At 42.6% G+C, this 20,292-nt stretch overlaps 1 protein-coding gene across 2 annotated transcripts in view; it reads right to left on the bottom strand.

Moving 5' to 3' along the window:
* The window catches only part of LOC306968938 (RNA binding protein fox-1 homolog 3-like), a 1,481,628-nt gene that overhangs the window by 1,132,963 nt on the left and 328,373 nt on the right, over positions 1–20,292 (bottom strand). For both annotated transcript variants that reach the window (XM_079564526.1, XM_079564524.1), the window contains exon 3: positions 18,301–18,370. The gene's annotated coding sequence lies outside the window, so the exon portion shown is untranslated. The remainder of the gene's footprint in view (positions 1–18,300; positions 18,371–20,292) is intronic.

Genomic DNA, 20,292 nt, shown 5'->3' with positions numbered 1-20,292 from the left:
AACTGTTGGAGACGTAAATGGACTGATACTCAAGGGCAAAGACTCTCCCACACAATAACATGTTGTGTGCTTGTTAAAATTCAATTATTGATCATGAATAATCAAGTTTATGCAATTCCATATAGGATTAGATTAGACTTTATAATCTACAAGGGAGAAATTCACAGCAGATCTTAAGAAGACACAAATGGGTGCAGATCGTCACAATTTGCCATCGAAGAAGAACAAGGTAAATGTGCAAGAGAGACTTATGGAAGAATAGATGTACCGTTATGTACTATGAATACAAAATATATGTAAATAAATAGGAAAGAATAACTATTAAACACAAAAATAAATCAAAGATAAGAAACATGTTTTATAATTAAACCTATGTGACAAAATAGACACAGCAGACAATAAACACTAATGCTCGGCTCAGTATGTTACAGTTCAAGGTAGTACATTGTATGGATTACATTGTACCTACACATTGTCAGGGGCGGATCTAGAGGGGTGGCCCAGGGTAGCAGCTGCCACACCTCGTAAAGGTCTTGCCACCCCAGCTGCCACTCCATTGATGTCATGTAATGTCTCACATCTGCTCTAGAAGCTACTTGGGTGCTTACAGAGACTCAGTACTTTTTTAACAGGACAAAGAATTACAACAACTTCATAGCTAAATAAGTAGCCAGGTGCCAACTCCCGTTGCCCCCAAGATGATATATATATATATATTTTTTTTTTACAAAAGTGAAAAATTTACTTGAGTCAGAAACCCCCTACTTATATTAAGGACAATTCTACTATTTGTATATAATTTTGGGAGGCTCAGCCTGAATCTAAATGGAAAAAATTGCCCTGCGATCAAGCAAAACTGGCCATACCGCCTTTGCTCTGCCCAATCCCGTCAGACCTTGGAAGCTAAGCAGGGAAGGGCCTGGTCGGTACTTGGATGGGAGACCGTTTGGGAACACCAGGAAGCCTCGCAAATGTAGTGAGTGAGTGAGTGGTTGGTGGTGGTCGGAGGGGCCGATGGCGCAGACTGGTTGCCTCGCTTCTGTCAATCTACCCCAGGGCAGCTGTGGCTACAATAGTAGCTTACTACCACCAAGCATGGAGTGAATGAATAGTGCAATGTAAAGCGTCTTTGAGTGTCCAGAAAAGCGCTATATAAAACCAATGCATTATTTTTATTATTAAAACTTGTGTACCCTGCTAGAAACATTCAACATTGTCAATGTGTTGCCGCCCCAGAAATGATCCCTGACCCTGCCTGCCGCCCCGTGATTTTTTTTCTAGATCCGCCCCTGCACAATGTAACTAAATTTAGTACAATTAGAACATGAAACATTAAACATAAGAGATTACATTTAGACTATAATAGAGACGACAACAATTTGACATAGAACAACAGTGTGAGTGTAATAACCAGTGGGGGGGTCCGCCCCCTTCACTCTGAAATGAGTACGTGCTAGTGGCAGGCCGTGATATTGCAGCCAGCAGCCCAAAAAGCCCTTTTTGTCATAGACACTCATGTAAAAGGAGCAGCCTGTAAAATGGTCCACAGGGCATCTGGAGTTTCAGACTGAGGCAAATATATTTCTTTAAAATTACTATTTTTAGGACATGGACTTTTTTTCTTCGTAAAAAAATTGTAAAGCATCAAAAATACATTTTTAAAAGTGTTCTAATGACGTGACGTCACCAGGGCCGCAGACGTGCGCGAGCGTGTGCGTGATGACTCATGAACGAGCAGAGTTCTCCCTCGTGTGATTTAGCGGCTGAAGTCTGAGCAAAACAAATGAACTGGACTAAAAACAAGGATAAACGCGAAATAACGAACATCTCAAGTAAGTTTAGCCAAAAACTAAATACGAAATGTATGATGAATATAGCATGTGTCTATAGCATTGGATTATGGTTAATAAGAAACAACTAGTCTACATGTTATTAAACTCATTTCTGAAAATTAAATAATGGCACTAATAACCTGTAACTGTTTTATTAATTAAAAAAATACTAGCAGCATTTAATGTACTTATGTACTTACACCATTATTTGTGTAAGTAGAATGAAACACAAAAAAATGCATGATTTCTGCATCTGTCCTGGATCCAGTACAGTACAGTACAGTACAGATAAATGCTATGTAAAAAACAATTTATCACATTTTACCAATGAAAATGTAATATAAAACACTTTTGCAGTGCTCATTCTTTGTATTTCAGCCAAACAATTCTAGTTGTGATGTTATACTAGCAAATACAGTGAAGTAACAACTCGATTTTTATCAATTCTATCACAATATCAAGACTTCCAGCACTTACGAAACTTCCCAGAAAAGTGACCGAGCGGAAGTTCATGAGCGCGGCTACGTACGTCCGAAGGGCCGCTAAGCGCCCGGTTGTTCAAAGAGCGGGCTAAACTAGCTTTTTAAGCCCCGCGCTGACAAACTAACCCCCAAAGTCATCGTAGCATGGCAGCTTACTCGCCTGAAATGGCCTTAAAAAAACATTTTGTGTTTAAAGAACGATGATATTAAGAGATTTGACTTTTTGCGTAATGGCGTCCGCTCCGCTCTGAAGCTTCGTCGGCAGCCGTGCGCGCTCACGCTGCTTTCACCCACTTGGGCCGTAGGGAGCATAGATACAGGTGACGCGTCATACGGGTACTTTGGGCCGCAATGGCGGACGAAACTGGTTTCATGCGCCACTGAGCACCCCTATGTAAAGAGATAGGAGCTGGGACAACATGCCTTATCCAGTTTATAATAGATCCATGGTAATAACAGATGTGCAGGTGCATTGAGTGTCAGCAGCAGATCTAAGTGTGGACAGACCGCATAGTGCAATAGAGCAGAGCAAATGGCTGAACAGGTTATTACGTTCATGAGTCTGTGACTGAGTTATTGGGTCTCGTTTTTGTTCATGAGTCTGATGGCGGGGGGGGGAAACTGTTCTTGTGGCGGGAGGTGTGGGTCTGAGTGGACCGTAGCCTCCTGCCTGAGGGGAGAGGGGTGAATAGTCCGTGTCCAGGGTGAGAAGGGTCAGCTGTGATCTTGAAAGGACTGTAAGGAAATCTGAACAAGCCTCTGACTCATGCTTTGCTTACACGCTACAGAACAAGAAGACCATGTCAGTGAGATTAGCTTAGAGACAATGGTCAGCACCATAACCATTCTGAACATAACGTGAAGTACAGATAAAATACAAGCACAGAGACACAAACAACTGACTCACAGATAGACAGTCATCCTCTCTGTGCAGAGGAGTGCAAGACTAGGATGAAAGGAGACTGTCAACAGAGGTCTGGACTTCACTTCTTCTCTCTCTCTGAAGTCATCGGCTGGTTTTACTTCTTTGTAACGCGGAACAATGGCAATAAACACCTTGTCTTTGAGACGACTTCTATCTCCAGTGTAAGCTTTGGCTATTTCCAAATATCTCAAATATCTCGCTTGATACAAAAGAGCCGGGTCCTAACTATCCGAACTACACGTCTGCAGGTCCTAGAGGAGAACAGGTCCTTGAGAGGTGGAACTCACCGTCTCAGCATTGATGCCACACACTTTGCTGCTTTGGAACAATTTGCAATAACTAATTCCTATGTTGTACGTACAAAACGGGATAATGTGTATCATAATGTAATATAATAATAGTACTGGTGGTTCATAATGTAATACGACATTAGACCCTCAAGGTTAGGGCTTAAGGTTAGGGTCTTCTTTTTTTTCCATTATGTACCTCCCAACAATAAATACATACGTTTTTACACATTCATACATCACACATCATTTTGGCAACGTAATGTGTGATGTATGAATTTTACTATTTACGTATTTCGTAGACTATCCGAAGCATTTGAAAAAAAAAAAAATACAAATCAATTAACAATGTTTGTTATAATAGTGGCTGACAACATCCTCATTGAGTGGACATCCTCTGATCCTCTGAACCTGAGCTTAACTAAATCATTTTAAATAAAATTGAAAATTGAAAGAAAAAGGGCATTTACCAGCAATAGCTCTCGAAATACATTACATGACCATAGAATATGTTAAAATAATAATACTCAGCAGGAAGTAGTAGTAGATGGGTTTTTGTCACATGACTCTTTTCTGTCCGGGACACTATCTTAAGATCTTTTTTATGTTTTTGAACTGTGCCGTGGCTCCCACATGTCTCCCAATGACAACACGTCAAATATAAAACAAAATATGAAACTTACTATAAATGGTACATTGCTCTAAAAATACATTTCTATGTAAATAATGTTTTTTTTTGCATGGGACTAAATGGGTTCAAACTGCTTCAAACCGCAGGGACACACGGGCGTCTGCTGACAGCGTAAAATGCAGTGTCCAAGTCGATAAAAATCCGCTCCAGTGTGTCAGAGCTGTCAATGGGTTACGGCTCGTTCAGGTCGGGTTACGGCACGGAGGCGACTGAAAACGACAGGAGACGTAACGCACTGTGGCATTTCACCTGGCACCGAACCTCAGTCTCCCCGACACGACGGCCAAATACAGCAACTCCGCGCACAACGCTCAAAAACAGACCCGAAAATACAGGCGCCGGTTGTAGCTTTTGCCTAAGCCGCGCGTCGGAATCATTATGTTCACTGTATTTTTTGTCCTGACAATGTGGAACGAGGTCATATTTGTGGTTTGCTGTTAACTGACGTTTCATTATGGTTTATCATTCTATTGTGTCAAGTTCGAACAGATGCAAAGCTGAGATTGATTTGGTATTGATTCATACTTATCCAGAGGGTTGTTGACTTCTAGATACATTTTTTTTTTAATGTATTCATGTAGTCCTTATTTTTGAAGAGTTTTGTGGTGCTAGGCTAGTGCTCGGCTAGCGCATGTTTAATCATCGGACACTCCAAACGTTGCCATATCTGGTTTGTAGAAAGCTCCTTTGTGATTTCCACGTGTAGCAACAAAACACAAAAAAAGGAACAAAAAGTGATGGACATGTGTGACAAAACGCAACGTAACAGCCACAAAAAAAGCAAAGTCAAAGAAGTGGCGACAACGCGGTAACAATGCAAGGAAAATGATCCGTTTAGATGAGTAATTTGTAGGTCTCAGCTTTCAGATGAGGCGTTACTCGGTGGCGTGGCAGTGGCACAGCGGTTATCGCTCGTGCCTCACAGCTCGAAGGTCCCGGGTTCGATTCCCATCTGGACGGGGCCTTTCTGTGTGGAGTTTGTATGTTGTACCCGTGTCTGCGTAGGCTAGTGGTAAAAACATGTGCTAACACAGATAATAGAACAAGATAATGCATGCGCAGTAATATTTTGTGGAATGTAAACAGTGAAAATGAAACTGATTCAAGGATTTAGGATCTACAGAAGAGACGAGGAGGAGAGCTTATTCTTCAGACGTAACAGGATTAAAGCAGAAAGACCTGTCAGTGACTTTTACTGTCAGTCCAAAAACACAGACTGACTCGTGTTTTTCTACTTGTCACCTGTGGCTTGTGGACGGCAGTGGAGCAAAGAGGAGCGGAGTCAAACCATCATAGATCCATGAGGAAAACTCACTATCAGTAGATAGTGGATAACAGTCACCACTCTGGGGCTGTGACGTCATTGTTTTAGTAAAATGTGTGGAGACGTTGTAGCAACGGAGCCACGTAAATGGCATTTTGAGATCTTTCCACTCTGGGACCTAGTTTGGAAAATGTTCGTTTACAGACCCCCAAAACGCCGGGCTCGTGTGGACGATACACTGGGGTCCTCAGCTTGATTTCTTATGAATAGGATCTATTACAGTTTAACTAAACTTAAGCGGTTAATAAATGGATAGGAGCCCAAGCAACACCAGGTTCACATACCATACCAATACATGTCCATTTTATAAATCTGTTAAAATCCATTTCATTCAAGTGAAACTAAGGTTGTGTGAATTTGATGAAGAACAAGTGCAATCAAGTTCATTCATGTTAGATGTGGACATTAGAAACACTAGAAAATTACAGTACATAGATATATATATATATATGGCATATATATATATATATATGGCAACTCTTCCTTGTTTTCACCACATGTTTACCCAAAGTCAAATTGACAAGCCCCCGCACAGACCCCGTGCTTGTATCCATGCCGCGATGACACCCTGAAATGTTTGTCCGCGGCAAACGGCGCAGCGCTCCGGAAGTCAAGTGAAAAAAACTCATTACCTCCTAAAGTGACTCCGCTCTTCCAGACGCCCTTGGGGACTTGCGTGTTCCCAAGTTTTTTTTCCGGGTCGTTTCCCCAAAAAAGCCGCGGCAGCAGTGCATTAACCTTCTTCGCGGCCCGGACCGGCTCGGCGCTGGCGTCCGCCCCGCCCCAGGTAGCGGCGGGTTAGCGAGGAGATGCGCACACACCCCTCAGAGGAGAGTGGCCCGGGACAAATTGGCAGCGAGCGCCTCATTTAGCAGCAATCGTCATGAGTGGACTGTGTAAACAAGTGTAGCTACTCCCCCCCAAGGGCGTTTGGGCATGGCTAATGAGGGCTTTGCAGGCGGGGGAAGGTGGAGGGGGAGTGCGGGGCGGGAGCTGGCTTCTTCTGCGGGGAGTCTTCGGTAAACAATAGCGCTTGCGGGGCTCGTTTTGGAGTCGGGAGTAGCTGGAGCGGAGGTGGGCACAGGTGTAAGGCCACGCACTCCCAGGAAAGAGGATAATAAAGATTTATGGAGGGGCTTTGGACACAACTGGCTGGTTCGTAATACGTTTAGTTCTAAATATATATATATACTGTATATATGCCATGGAAGGTAGAAAAAAAAACATTTGGCAAAAGCTTACAGTATAGTGGGATGATGAACCAAAAGTGAACCATTTTCAGTGGGCTGTGGAGCGTTTGCGAAAAGTGCTTGTTGATAGATGTTTGTATAGAGATATCAGTCAGCGATGGAATTTGAAAGAGTCGTTCAAAAGTTTATCCTCCACTTCAAGGGCAGCTGTGAATGAAAAACACAGACAATACGTTTCTTCGTGTTTCTCTTTCTTTTCCCATTGTAGTGGCCCAGGGGTCTAGTTACACTTGGGTCCCCAACCTTTTTAACCAGTGAGCTACTTTAAAGGGACTATACGGAGGTTAAAAATGTTAAAATTAAGCATTTTCCTCCCCCTACATGCAGCATCCTAATGTGTAGAATGAACCCAGACCTGTTCACCTGTTCTGTTTCTCTAAAATCCTGCACTGTCACTCAAAAAGTTGTTTTGAGCTTAATATAGAAGCTGCAGTATGACCTGAGGTGGCAGTAGTGAGTATAAAAAATACTTATGCGCCAAAGATACTGTAAAATGTGGCTTGGGTGGAGTTCACCCTGAAGAATTATGAGCCAAGAGGATATTTCAAAAGGAAATTATTTCAGTTTTGTTTTCATGCTTTACTATAATTGACCTGAATGTTGTGTTCAGCATGTTCAGAACAAAATTAAAATGCATCTAAAATGTGACTCATCAAGGGTGTGTAGAAATGTAGAAAGTGTTTGGCGACCTACTTAAGGGCCTATCTCACATGTAACTGCAGCTTCTATATTAGGCTCGTGCATGACGGCACTTCGGACCCGAAGTAACAACTTTCTGAGTGAAAGTGCAGGATTGTCACTCAGAAAGTGGTAAATGGACAGTCTGCCCTAGGGCGGCTATGACTTCAATAACAGCTTGCCACCATCAAGTGTGGACTGAATGAATAATGACTACTATGTAGTACTTTGAGGAACCTGTGACACAGGCTTGTAAAGTGCAATACAAGTGTAAGCCGTTGTTTTTAATGAAGCTACAGTTAAGTTGGGGCTTTGACCAAATCACAGCTTAATATTATTCATTTATTGGAAACATTTTCTCTATTATATGCGGCCCAGACCAGGGAGCTGAATATCAGCCCGCGACCCAAAATTAGTCTGACACCCTTGCCTTAGAACATTGCTGGAACATGTAGGGGAATCATTTTAACATTTTTAAACTCCGTATAGCCTCTTTAAAGTATCCCACTATAAACATGAAATACAATGTAACACAATCTACTCAGGGTAAAAAAGAAGCATTAATTAATGCAACACTAGATGTTTTGACATTGCAGACGTGGACTGGAACAACGCCACAGCCAGTGCGCTGTGATCGAAGCTAAAGTTGAGCCAACAAAACATTAAAGCGTGTGACCTTTTCGTAACCACACAACACTGTCTCTTAATACAGTTTACTTCTTTTGAAATCATAATTCCTTCTACTTACTCTAGCATTACAGAGAATATCCACCTTTTCTTAAGCACAGACAAGACTTAAGCTGGTTTTGGACTGCCTTCGATACTACTGTGCGCAGAAGAACCCAAATGCTTCCCATTGCCTTCCAAATCCCTCTCCAATGCTTTGTTCTCAGCAACGTCTGCTTTATCCAAGTTTAACAGATTCGCAGCAGATGACGGATATTCCCCCCTCGTACAAAAAGTCAAAAGCTACGGCAGCGATTCCATCTCCGGATTCAAAATAGAAAAACGACGGAGGCGGTAACGGCTTCACGTCCCGCTAGCTCCAACAGCGCGCCTATACGTTCATTTGTTTGTCTGTTCAGGGGGGGGGGGGGGGGGATATCGTCGCTTATCGCTGCTTAATGACACGAACTGAGAGGAACTTTGAGTCATTTCATTTGCGTGACCATTTCCCAGCCTTAATGTCTCGTAATGTCTATTCTCCAAACATTTGCTAATTTAAAAATCTCGTCGCAAAGTACCTCATCAGAGCGCGGTCACAGCTTTTTCTCCCATTTCCTCCCTCAATTTGCCGACTAATGCAAACAGAAGAATTCCATTAAACCGCCTCGCCGCAAATCCAAAACGCCTATAGCTTTTGGGGACGTCATCCGGAGATACAGCCAAAATGAGGATCGTTTTTGCAAATATTCTTGTTCCATCCACTTACGGCTTAATTCATTTATTTACTTTGGTGCGGAGGCTTGATTACACGGGACAGTTTGGTGTGAAAGGGGGTGAAAAGAGACATTCCGACTGACTGAAGAGTTAGGGATGAACTCACAACGCTGAAGCCAACGAAGCATCAGACTGTAGAGTTAGGGTGAACAATCCCAAAGATTGCAAGACCAGTAAAGAGCCATACATTCCATCAAAAGAGCCTAAAAATCATCTGGGTCTGGTTGTTCAAAGGTGATCTGATCGGATTTTGGTTGTTCAAAAGAGGAAGAAGGATTCTGAAATCGGATAAGATTGTTTGTCCCAGATTAAAACTAGGATTGGATTACATGATCTAATCTGTGTTGTTCAAAACATTTCAGTATGATCTGGATACATTTGATCCAAAAAAAAAAAAAAAAAAAAAGTTAATCCTGATCCCAGCAGGGGGTTGGATTTCAAAAAGAAAATGTTGCAAAACTTTAAAATTGGTCAAATCAGTTTGTGTATATACTTTTATTCCAATTTTGCACTTGATTTGTTCAACTGTTACAGGTATGAAGTATATGAAGTAGACATAGGAGATCAATTAAGCCTTTCAGTATATTAAAATAAAAATATATAATCTTGTCCCCATCAAATATACCCCCAAACAGAAAAACAGAAATTTTACATTCAATGTTTCTGTCATTCATCACTGTATTAATTTCAACAAAACCATATTAAAGGAATAGGCCACCGTTTTTATATACTAAGATACGTTCTTACCTCACTTTAGTCGAGTTAATATATCCCCGTCTGGTCATTGTCCGCGCGCTCTGTCACGCAAACGGAGCACATACGCAGCCTCTCCCATATGTCACATAGCTCCGAAAAAGCTCACGATAGAAGCTACCAAGCTCTTCCACGTGTTCCCTATTTAAATAAAGTTACGTGAAGTGTTTTCATGCGAAGTATATTTACACAGAAATGTAGCATGTCGATTTTATAAGCAGATAAAAAGGGGGACTATATTGTGAGGCGTAATGATACGAGGAGTAAAACGTCCGCGCAGTAACTCCTAAAGGTTATTGACGGAAGTGAGCGGGGGAAGTCTTTAGGAGTTACTACGCGGACGCTGTGCTCCTCGTATCATTACGCCTCACAATATAGTCCCCCTTTTTATTTGCTTATAAAATCGACATGTTACATTTTTGTGTAAATATACTTCGCATGAAAACACTTCACGTAACTTTATTTAAATAGGGAACACGTGGAAGAGCTTGGTAGCTTCTATCGTGGGCTTTTTTGGAGCTATGTGACATGTGGGAGAGGCTGCGTATGTGCTCCGTTTGCGTGACAGAGCGCACGGACAAAGACCAGACGGGGATATATTAACACGTCTAAAGTGAGGTAAGAACGTATCTTAGTATGTAAAAACGGTGGCCTATTCCTTTAAGAGCCAAACTGCAGCAAAGCAGGGCAAAACTTCACATCCGCCTCCTAAAAGCAAGGCTTGAAAACAATGATCTCTCCTACAAGGGTGAAGAACACTGAACACTCTTAAGTTTTGTTATCTATTGGACATTTAGCCTTTTTTTTTTTTATTAAGGACTTTTTCAACATATCCACAATGTATTTGTTTATGCGTATTTGTTATTTTTTGTGGCTCAGATGAGTGGTCATAAAAGAAATCATAAATAGAAGTGGATGTTTTGGTTTTTTTTGTCTCATGAAAAACACCCCAGTGACCCCACCTCAAGAAGGCGGCTGTTCCACTCAAACATGTTAAACGTCAGCCCGGTAAAGTCTGTGCAGTGCAACATGGTGGCTGTGATTGCCGGGAGGTGGTGCGATCGCGGTCACAGTCTCGGCCGGGAAGCGGATCCTGAGGAGATTGGGAGTAGAGGCGCTTGTACCTGCCGCAGCCACTCCACACACAATGCCTTGAGCCAGATAATCCTCTCAGACTCTTCAGAATCACACAAGCACCTCTCAATCCGGCCCTGAGAACAGTGTACGGATACAAGTGGGAACCGAGGAGGCCAGTCTGTCAGCAGGAGGCGTCAGAGAGCCGCTGAGCCCCTCTGAGTCCAGATGTATCAACTTTATTTCACCTCATTCCTGGTTTTATATGTTGCAATGGCACAACAAAAGTGTCGTAAAACCCGGACTAAAATACACAGCAGCAGCACCGACAAATGCTCCCAGCCGGAGCCAGACAATGCTATTTCGGCAGTTGGAACATGACTAGACATATTTACCTGACATTTTAGACACATGTAGTCAAAGCAAAGCAACATCTACATTTTTCACCAATGAAAAATGCCATAAAGAAATACATGCTTGTACTTAAGCAGCCCTAAAACTAAACTTAAACAACTTTTTGATTGGATTTCCTCAAAACACAGATCATTTTCCAGGGAAGCAACTTTTCATGAGAAAGCAGTAATTGACAAAACATTTTAGTCATATTTAGAAAAAAAAACTTTAACTGCATCTTTTCAGGGTTTTTAAAGGGACTATACAGAGGTTAAAAATGTTAAAAACAAGTATTTTCATCCCCCTACATGTTCCAGTAATGTCCTAATGTGTAGAATGAGCTCAGACCTGTTCACCACAACTGCCTCTAAAATCCTGCACTGTCACTCAAAAAGTTGTTCATTTGGGTCCGAAGTGCCGTCATGCACGAGCTTAATATAGAAGCTGCAGTTACACATAAGACCTGAGGTGGCAGTAGTGAGCATAAAATGACTAACTCGCATCTAGCCTCTTTAAAGAATGAGTATCACAGGTACACTTCTGAATTGCTAATTTCCGCTTTGTAAGTTAGAAAATGCAGCTTAAAGAAAAAGTCCCTGCCACCCCCTCCTTTCGCTCCCCTTTGCTGTGCAGCTGTTTCAATACAGAGAAAGATAGAGAAGGGAAAATGTCTGTACGGCTCATGTTAAAGGCCCCATGCCTGACTTTTTGTGTATTTTTGTAGGGTCATATGGGTCGTGGAGAGTCCTCGCCTCCAAGTATCTCGGGTCGTGTTCATGAGTGAGGGATGGATGGAGTGTGAGATCGATAGATGGATCGCCGTCGGCAGTGATGCGGTCACTGTATCGGACTGTTGTGGTGAAGAAGGAGTCGAGACGATCTATGGTCATAAGATCTGGGTAATGACCGAAAGGACAAGATCGCGGATTCAAGCGGCCGAAATGAGTTTTCTTCGCAGGGTGGCTGGGGGTGAGGAGCTCATTTACCCAGGAGGAGCTCGGAGTAGAGTCGCTGCTCCTTCATGTCGAGAGGAGCAGCTGAGGTGGCTCAGGCATCAGTGTCAGATGCCTCCTGGTCACTTTCTTTCGAGAGGTGTTCCAGGCATGTCCTATTGGGAGGAGGTCTTGCGGAAGACTCACACTGGTGGGACTATGTCTCTGAGCTGGCCTGGGGTCGCCACCGGGTCCACCCCACCAGAACAGCTGGAGGACGTGTGCGTGGATCGGGAAGTCTGGGCTTAGACTGCTGCCTCCGTGACCCGGCCCCGGATAAAGCAGAAGAAAATGGATTGACTGATGGATGTAGGGCAGGGATCTCCAACCAGTAGCTCGCCAGGCCTTTCTATGTAGCTTGCCAAAGACTTTCTACATCTCTATACGCATGACAACTCAAACTTTATATGCATTTTTTTTTTGTTCTGAACATGCTGAACACAATCTGCAAACAGTTGGGTCAATATTGTAGAATGTAAGGACACAATTCAAGTCATTTTCTTTGAAATACTATCTTGGCTTCTAATTCTCCAGGGTGAAGTCCCCCGAAGCCGCATTTTTACGTTCTTGTTGTGTAAAAGTAGCTCGCCGTGTATAAAAGGTTGGAGACCCCTGATTTAGGGTAACATTATTTTCCCCTCATGAAAGTATGTTGTATAAGAAGTCTTTTGTAATATAGGGAGTATGTGACAAAAAGGGGTTTACCTTTTTTTTTTTTTTTTCATATTTTGACTCAGAACTGCTATGATGGTAAAAATACTAATTCCATCTAGTTCCTTATGATATCGGGGGAAAAAAAGTAATATTCATGAACTTAGACACACCTTCTATACAAACCTCAGCTCAAACAAAACCAAATGCTTTCCTCCAGTTAACACTTCCACATCTTCCATTGTCTCATTCAAACTCCAAAGCTAAGCTCTACTAACTAACATTATTGCCCTTGCACTTGCCAGTGTAGCTGTATGTTTAGTATCCGAAAGGTTTACTCAAGTGTCCCGTCAATTCCAAAATGCCATACCTCGAGTGCTTAAGCTAGTTTAACTTTATAAGATACTTTTTCCCCTTCCGCCGATCCAAAGGCGGCAGACAGCGCGGGAATCGTCGGGATGGTAATCTCGTATGTGTCTGCGCGTACCACCGAATATCTCGAAGCATGTCACACGGCGCCATCAAAGCCGCTGTTGTAATTTTCTTTTCAAGGACGACTTGAAAGAGTGTCAAGAAGAAGAGTGGCGCGACTTCCCTCCTCTCGCTGCCTCTTTGTACATTTTTTTTTTTTTATTGTGTGCGCGTGTGTTTTTCTCTCTTGAGGCAGACAGTAGCGAATGATTCAGCACAAGGCCCTCTGAATTGAATAATGACACTTTGCCATTGGCTTCTATGGGCTACAGTCTGTGGAAATGGGGTCAGCAAGAAAGATATACCGCAATCAACAGTGGCGTTTGTAACAATAAACAGACTGAGTTTATTTTGAAGGCTGTAGGATGCCATTATTCAGAAATTGATACTACTATCGAGCTTGTGTCATGATTTGAAGGGATAGAGAGCAACCTGTTAATGTCTTTTTTCCTGAGAACTCGGTGGCTGTTTAGCCTTGAGCCCGATAGACACAAAAGTATGACTTGCCATTGAGCAGTGGTGCCATTAGTCCGACATATGAAACTCAGATGTGTTGTGGATTAGAGAGCCATATACAACCACTGGCCCTAACCTTTTGGTCAGTGGACTCTTGCCTGAACCTAGTTTTAATTTCCAATCCCTACTCAATGGGACATTTTCGGAATAATGAGACGTCGGACTAATGGGCCGACCCCACAAAAGCAATGTGGACATCGATATTGGGAGACACTAGCTGCAATTTTAACCTGTTTGCCCTTAAAAGTATACGTTTTGTAAGGGATAATGCATTATCCCGCTTATACCGTGGTCCTGTGAACTGAAACTGTTCATTGGGGCCTGTTTGCTTATTTTCTTTAAGTCCTGGGCAGGAGTTATTTAACTTTTTTTTATCAGTTTTACCTGAAACTAGTTCCAGCTCAATTGTTTATCGTTATTATGGATAGAGCTGCAGTGGAGTAATACAGAACGTGATCTAACTGTTTAACTGTTGCTGGTCTAGGTGTACGTTATCACTTTTCAATGGACACCCTCCAGCCAATCAGAATCGAGTTTTCACCCAGACCATAGTTAAAGACGGCATTGCGTCATAGAAGGGGGCGTGGCTGCGTCAAGGTGGAAAATCGAATGTTTTGGGAAACACAATTTTCCACTCTTTTTCGCCATTTTCTGGTGGAATATGAACTTATTTACCACACATAAAGAAAGTCAAGTGTAAATCGGGTCCATATGGATATTGTAACGCAGCAGATTGTTCAGCAGAAGTGAAAAAATGGCAGTCGTAGCTAATGCTAGCTAGTGGTTAGCATTAGCACGATGCTAACATGAAGCATCATGTTAGCATTCTCCATTATTTATGGGCTGTTGAGCCACTTTGCTCCTCCCCATGTCTTTGTATTTTTATTTAGCAGAAAACTATATTCATAATTCAGCGTTTGTTAAAGTAGTTTTTGAACAATTAGAGAAAGTTAAGATTTTTCTCCTTTGTTTCCCCCCCAAACATGACCATATATGGGCGATTCTAGAGAGGCCGTCTGTATCTATGGTATAAATTGGTTTAATCTGTAACAACCCCCCGCCTGAACAGAGCGCATTTTTTCCAGTTGAGCTATACCCAAATCTAAAAGCTTCTCAACTGGAGAGCAACAGTGTAATGCCTCATTTGAAAGCTAAAACCTAAATTTTTGTCACATTTTTTAAGCGTTTTTGTTTTTTCACTTTTTCATAGCCTTTCTCATTGCGTTTTTGTTGCGTTTCCAGCACATTATTTTGTCACTTTGTTGTCATGTTTTTGTCATCTTTTGTTGCTTTTTCATTGCTTTTTTTGTTGCTCTATTGTCATGTTTTCAGCACGTTGTTGTCACTTTTTTGTTGCATTTTAGACGCTCTTTTGTTGCTTTTTTTTGCTGCATTTTCGTCACTTTTTTGAGTCACTTTTCTGTTCTGTTTATGTCATATTTTTGTCACGTTTTCATCCTTTCTTCTGTTGCTATTTTGCTGCTATTTTTGAAGCTTTTAGATTTGGGTAAAGCCAAACGGGTGAAAATGTACTCAGTTCAGGTGGGTGTTAAGAGAACTTCACATTGACGTTCGGACACAACATTTCCGAACTGTTGGTAGAAATGCCCTCACAAATAGGAAGTGACCAGCATCGGTACTGTCTAAAATGACCCCCAAACGCATCGTATTGAAAAAAAAAAAATTGGTAAATTCTTCGCAAATGCTAGATACAAGATATTTCCTCATCAGCACTTCCCGATGCCCTTACTTTCTTTCCGATCGACTTCACGGGAAGGACAAGGAAGCTCATTACGCAAAATGGCAAAAGGATAAAAAGTGAATTCCTGTTATTGTCCAAGGGCCTGTAGCTCGAGTCAATACGGCATTTGGAGACATGCTGAGAATCGGTTTAATTAGCACACACGCTAAAATAATGAGGAGGCACAGTCTTCAATGTGTTATTCATTTTACTGTGGGGCGGCGGGCGACACTAACGACTTCATCTGCTTCTTTAGACTGGTGCCATTTGCGAGAGCGGAGAAGGAACAGCGTGGTTTTTTTTTCAGATGGATTTGGAAATGAAAAGGTTTTGGGGACATGGTTAATTGCCTTTCATTAAAATTAGTGGGATTTCTTTTTTAACCTTTATTTTAGGCGGGACATTAAACAGAGAGTATTACGCCAAATGTAACAATGTTCTGGAGTGTGGAGCCGAAATCATCAACACGACCCTCGCGTGCCAGCCTGAAGAGACGGTTCTGGGCATAGGCGACCATGGCAGTTTCCTATGGCATCACTTTTAATTCCTATAATGAGCTCAATGGGCTGCGTTCAGATGACGTCACAACATTGTAAACAGCCTATACCAGGGGTGTCCAAACTACAGCCCGTGGGTCAACTGCTGCCCACGGCCCATTTTTTATTGGCCCGCTGCATATTCTAAAAATATAATAGAATTTTTTTTTTTTTTTATAATTGAATATATATAAAATACATGAAAATCCATTAGCTAGCATTGTATTGAATTTGCTAACTTTAATTCAATAGAGGTAAAGTCATATATCTGATCTGTACTGAGTGCGGCCCAGTTGTTTGTATATTTTTCTGTCTGTGGCCCTCAGTGAAAAAAGTTTGGACACCCCTGGCCTATACACACGTTGTAACCTACTCAAAACCTCATTAATATCTCCAACATCATTTTAAGACATCCACCGGCAGTTTAGTCGCTTGACAGACCACCCAGCAAACTGAAACGGAAAGAGTTGACTATTTTAGATCACCTTTGTGTTGAGGATCACGAGCAATGGGTGAGGAAAGCTCTTTGGTCCTCATGGCGGGGAGCTGACATTGCTGCAATATCACCCCCTGATGGCCAGGGGCGAATCCAAAAGAAACTTGAAACGGATTCCAATGTAGTCTTTACACCTCCCAAATACTGCTTAAAAGAAAAAAAAATGACTGTGACCCATTTGGACAATGCAGGACAAGGTATCATATTCTAACCAAGCTGGATTTTGATTTGTGGAAATAAAAACTTGAAGCTTGAGGCTTTGATTGACAGGCTTGGCTCGTTATCGCTCAGCCCACCTCACGGGGGCGGAGTGTCCCGTCTTTTTGGAACATGTTTTGTAGGAACTGAGACTGAGCTGCATCATGGATTCTCTCTCGAATGCAGTAATGAATGTAAATGGGGAGTGACCAATGACAGACTATTAATATTAAGTCTGATCAAGAGCTACCGCGCTAAACTGACAGGTGCAAACAAAAAGCCCATTTCATCCAAATAACATGCACACAACATTAAACTTGTCCAAACTTATTCCTAACACTTAAGTTAACATTCCCGCCCAAACCAGTTAAACAATTACACTTAAACTATGTATTTATTATCATAATCAGCACTTAGATATTAGTAAAAACCACTATATAGTATACACCAAAGAAGCTTTTGTGGATTTACAGCTTTCTAAAAAACAGATCTCCACATTCACACTGGACTTCCACAAGGCTGTGTTTTATTGCCTATTCTCTTTTCCGTGTACACAAACAACATCTGGAGCAACACCCAGGGAATGACTCTTTTTAAATATGCAGATGACATGGCTGGTGGCGTCGGGGGAGAACCCAGAGCAACTGACCAGGTACCAACAGACAGTCAGTCTGAAAGTCACTGAATGTTGCCAAAACTAAGGAGCTGTGCTGGGGGAGGTACCAACACCCCTGTTCAAGCCTCTCAGGATCCACGGCGAACTGGAGGAGCAGGTGTCCTCATTTAAATATCTGGGTACAAAGATCGACACCTGCCTGTCATTCAGTGATGCCATCTACAAGAAGGCCCAGCAGAGACTTCACCTTCTCAGGAAGCTCAGGAGTTTTAATGCCGAACAGACGTTTTAACAGTTCTCTACAGGTCACTCATCGAACCCATTCTCACCTTCAACATTACATCCTGCTCCAAACAGGCCACCAAAATCACAGGTTCACCACAGACACTTTTCTCTGACCTCTACCAGCAGGCAGTGACCAGGAAAGCCACCCTGATCACTGCTGACCCGGGGCCACAAGCAAACAAAAACACTTACAAAGAAACATCCATCCCATCTGCAAAAAAAATCATGAAAAAGTAGCGTCAGCACAATTGTACAGTAGAAAGATCTTATCTACTGTATCTATCAGAGCAGCCGCATGCTCAAGCACAAACACATATTGACTATCCAACTGTGCACCTCAAGCTCCTATTGGTCAACCTCTTCAAAAACTTCACACAGAACCTTAGCTCGCGCCTGTGTCAGGAATTCACAGGGGGCAATGAGAGCAAAACAGTCAGAAATATGTCATGTAAGAAGTGTTTATGAAACATATTTTGCTCTTGACTGAAAGAGAGCCCAGTTTTTGTGCGAAGGCTGCCGCTGCACTAATTGGAGCGAATGTCATCGCCACAGTCAAGCAGAGTTTGGACAAATTAAGAAGAGCAGCAACAAGTTGTAACAACGCAGGGTGAAAGTAGTCGTGATGAGCATTCAGCAGCAGCAGAAGCCGGGAAAAAGATGTGACCCTACCTGTGTCAGAGGTGAGTCGAGGCTGGAGGAGCTGCTGGCTGAAGTCGAGGCTCCAAGACGGTGCAATAAACTGAAAGACAAAGGACAGAAGATGAAATCACACACTTTTAGATGGCAACATTTCAGCGAAAATGCTGTACTGTCACACAAAAATGTGCAATTGTGCCTTTTTAGGTTGATGGTGGAAACTAGAACAACCAGAAAAAAGGCAAGGGCATAAAATCCAAAGATATTGAATAAAACTCTAGATAGGTCATGCTGCAAGGCTTGCCCACAGTATACAACCAATATAGCCTGGTTTTACCATACACTCATACTCATTGCCTTTTGTACAGAGGGTCTGGATCTTCACAATTGAGCTCCGTTATCAGGTGGGACAGGTGAACTCCTTTGAAATGAATGGATCAGATTTTCGCTAGCGTTTGGTCGTGACGTATGTAATGGTCCCGAGTGAGTGAAGCAAACTATTATAACACTTGGGGGCATTCCTTGCATATTCTAAGCAATGGCCGCTGGCTGCTCTGCATTGTGAAGATGACACTAGAGGCCGCCATTGCTCCGCCATTGCTGTAGTATACCTCCATGTAGACGCTATTCTCCCATTGGAAGACATTGCACTTTAGGTACCTAGTTTTAGGGAAGTTGATACAGCTAGATATTCCTCCTGTGATAACGCTGGGTTAGTTACAATAAAAGGCACCAAGCTGGTTTTCGTAAGAAACATTTTAGAAATCTCGCACTGAGGGCCGGACCGTTAGCATTGGAGGAGCTGTCTATTTATATATACAGTCTATGATTCCAAGACTTCCATTTCAATTTCTGGATATTTGGGAGCCGAGCCAGAACGGGTTGAAGAGCTTCTATTACATTCGTATCCGCCGCCGTTGCCAAACTACAACCAGCAAATGCTTAACGTCACCTACAACACCCGCTTCCCCCGCTCACTGAATGGTGGGTTGAAATTCAACCGATGTAACGCGGCCATTGAGATCAAGCCCAAACGTACATGTAGGGAAATGATAACTGACCGGAGTTTACAGATGCCTAAGGCCAGGCTACAACCGATGCAAAACCAGCAGCAAAATCTTAATTGATTCAACGGCAGAATGTGAGACACACTGATTGTTTGTGATCGGTTGTATTAGTAAGTCTTGGTATCTCAGTCAGGATACATACCCAGGGTTCATTAGCATTCATTGCCTCACTGTCCCATGTTCAGCATATATTGGTAATGTCATGTTTATTTTATTGCCAGATATGACATAAGGTCAGTCACAATTATCAATGAAATAACTAAAAATAGACAAAAAACAGTATCAAGGAAATGAGTGGTGTTTCTCATTTGATTACGTTGCACTGGGTTAGAAGGGCCAGTCACAAGATGGCCGCCAGAATTGCCATTTGTTCCACCGTTTTCCTATGGCCATGTCCTTTCCAGAGTTTTATTAAAGATCTTTGATGAGAAAAGCCCCACACAATCTGGGACTCAAACTTAACACCTCCTCGCTGTGAGACAAACAGTGCCGCCCCTGCAACCCTAAAAGCACTAACTTCTTCTTCTTCTTCTTCTCCGGAGCTCCACTTTTGCACCGGCACGCGTTTGTGTTTTAGCGGCAAGTCACATCGCAACCGCTAATAGAGACAGCACCGGGGTCGGCAGTAGACATATTTTAATGGCGCCCGCGTTGATAAAACAGCGCTGCTTGTCTGGCACCGCAGTTGAATTAAGACGCGGAGGTAGGAGGTTAGCCGCTAATGTGGAACAGATCGTCGGGGCCGGTCACGCTGGCATCGCATCGCTGTAAAAAACCCCAACGAGTTCTGGCACGGGCACAAAATTCACAAATCACCAGCCGGCCGGGGTTGGGCTGATTAGCAGTCGGCGCGGTTAGCGAGCGGCGGGATGTGGGGAGTACAGTGAGGTGTCCTTGTACAAGTGCACGGAGAGACTTAAAATCATCCTCTACATGATTGACTGAGGGGGGAATGTGC

Source organism: Gobius niger (assembly GCF_951799975.1).
Source record: "Gobius niger genome assembly, chromosome: 10".
NCBI classification, from domain to species: domain Eukaryota; kingdom Metazoa; phylum Chordata; class Actinopteri; order Gobiiformes; family Gobiidae; genus Gobius; species Gobius niger.
Note: the sequence above shows the minus strand (reverse complement) of the source record. Positions and strands in the feature narration are given on the sequence as shown.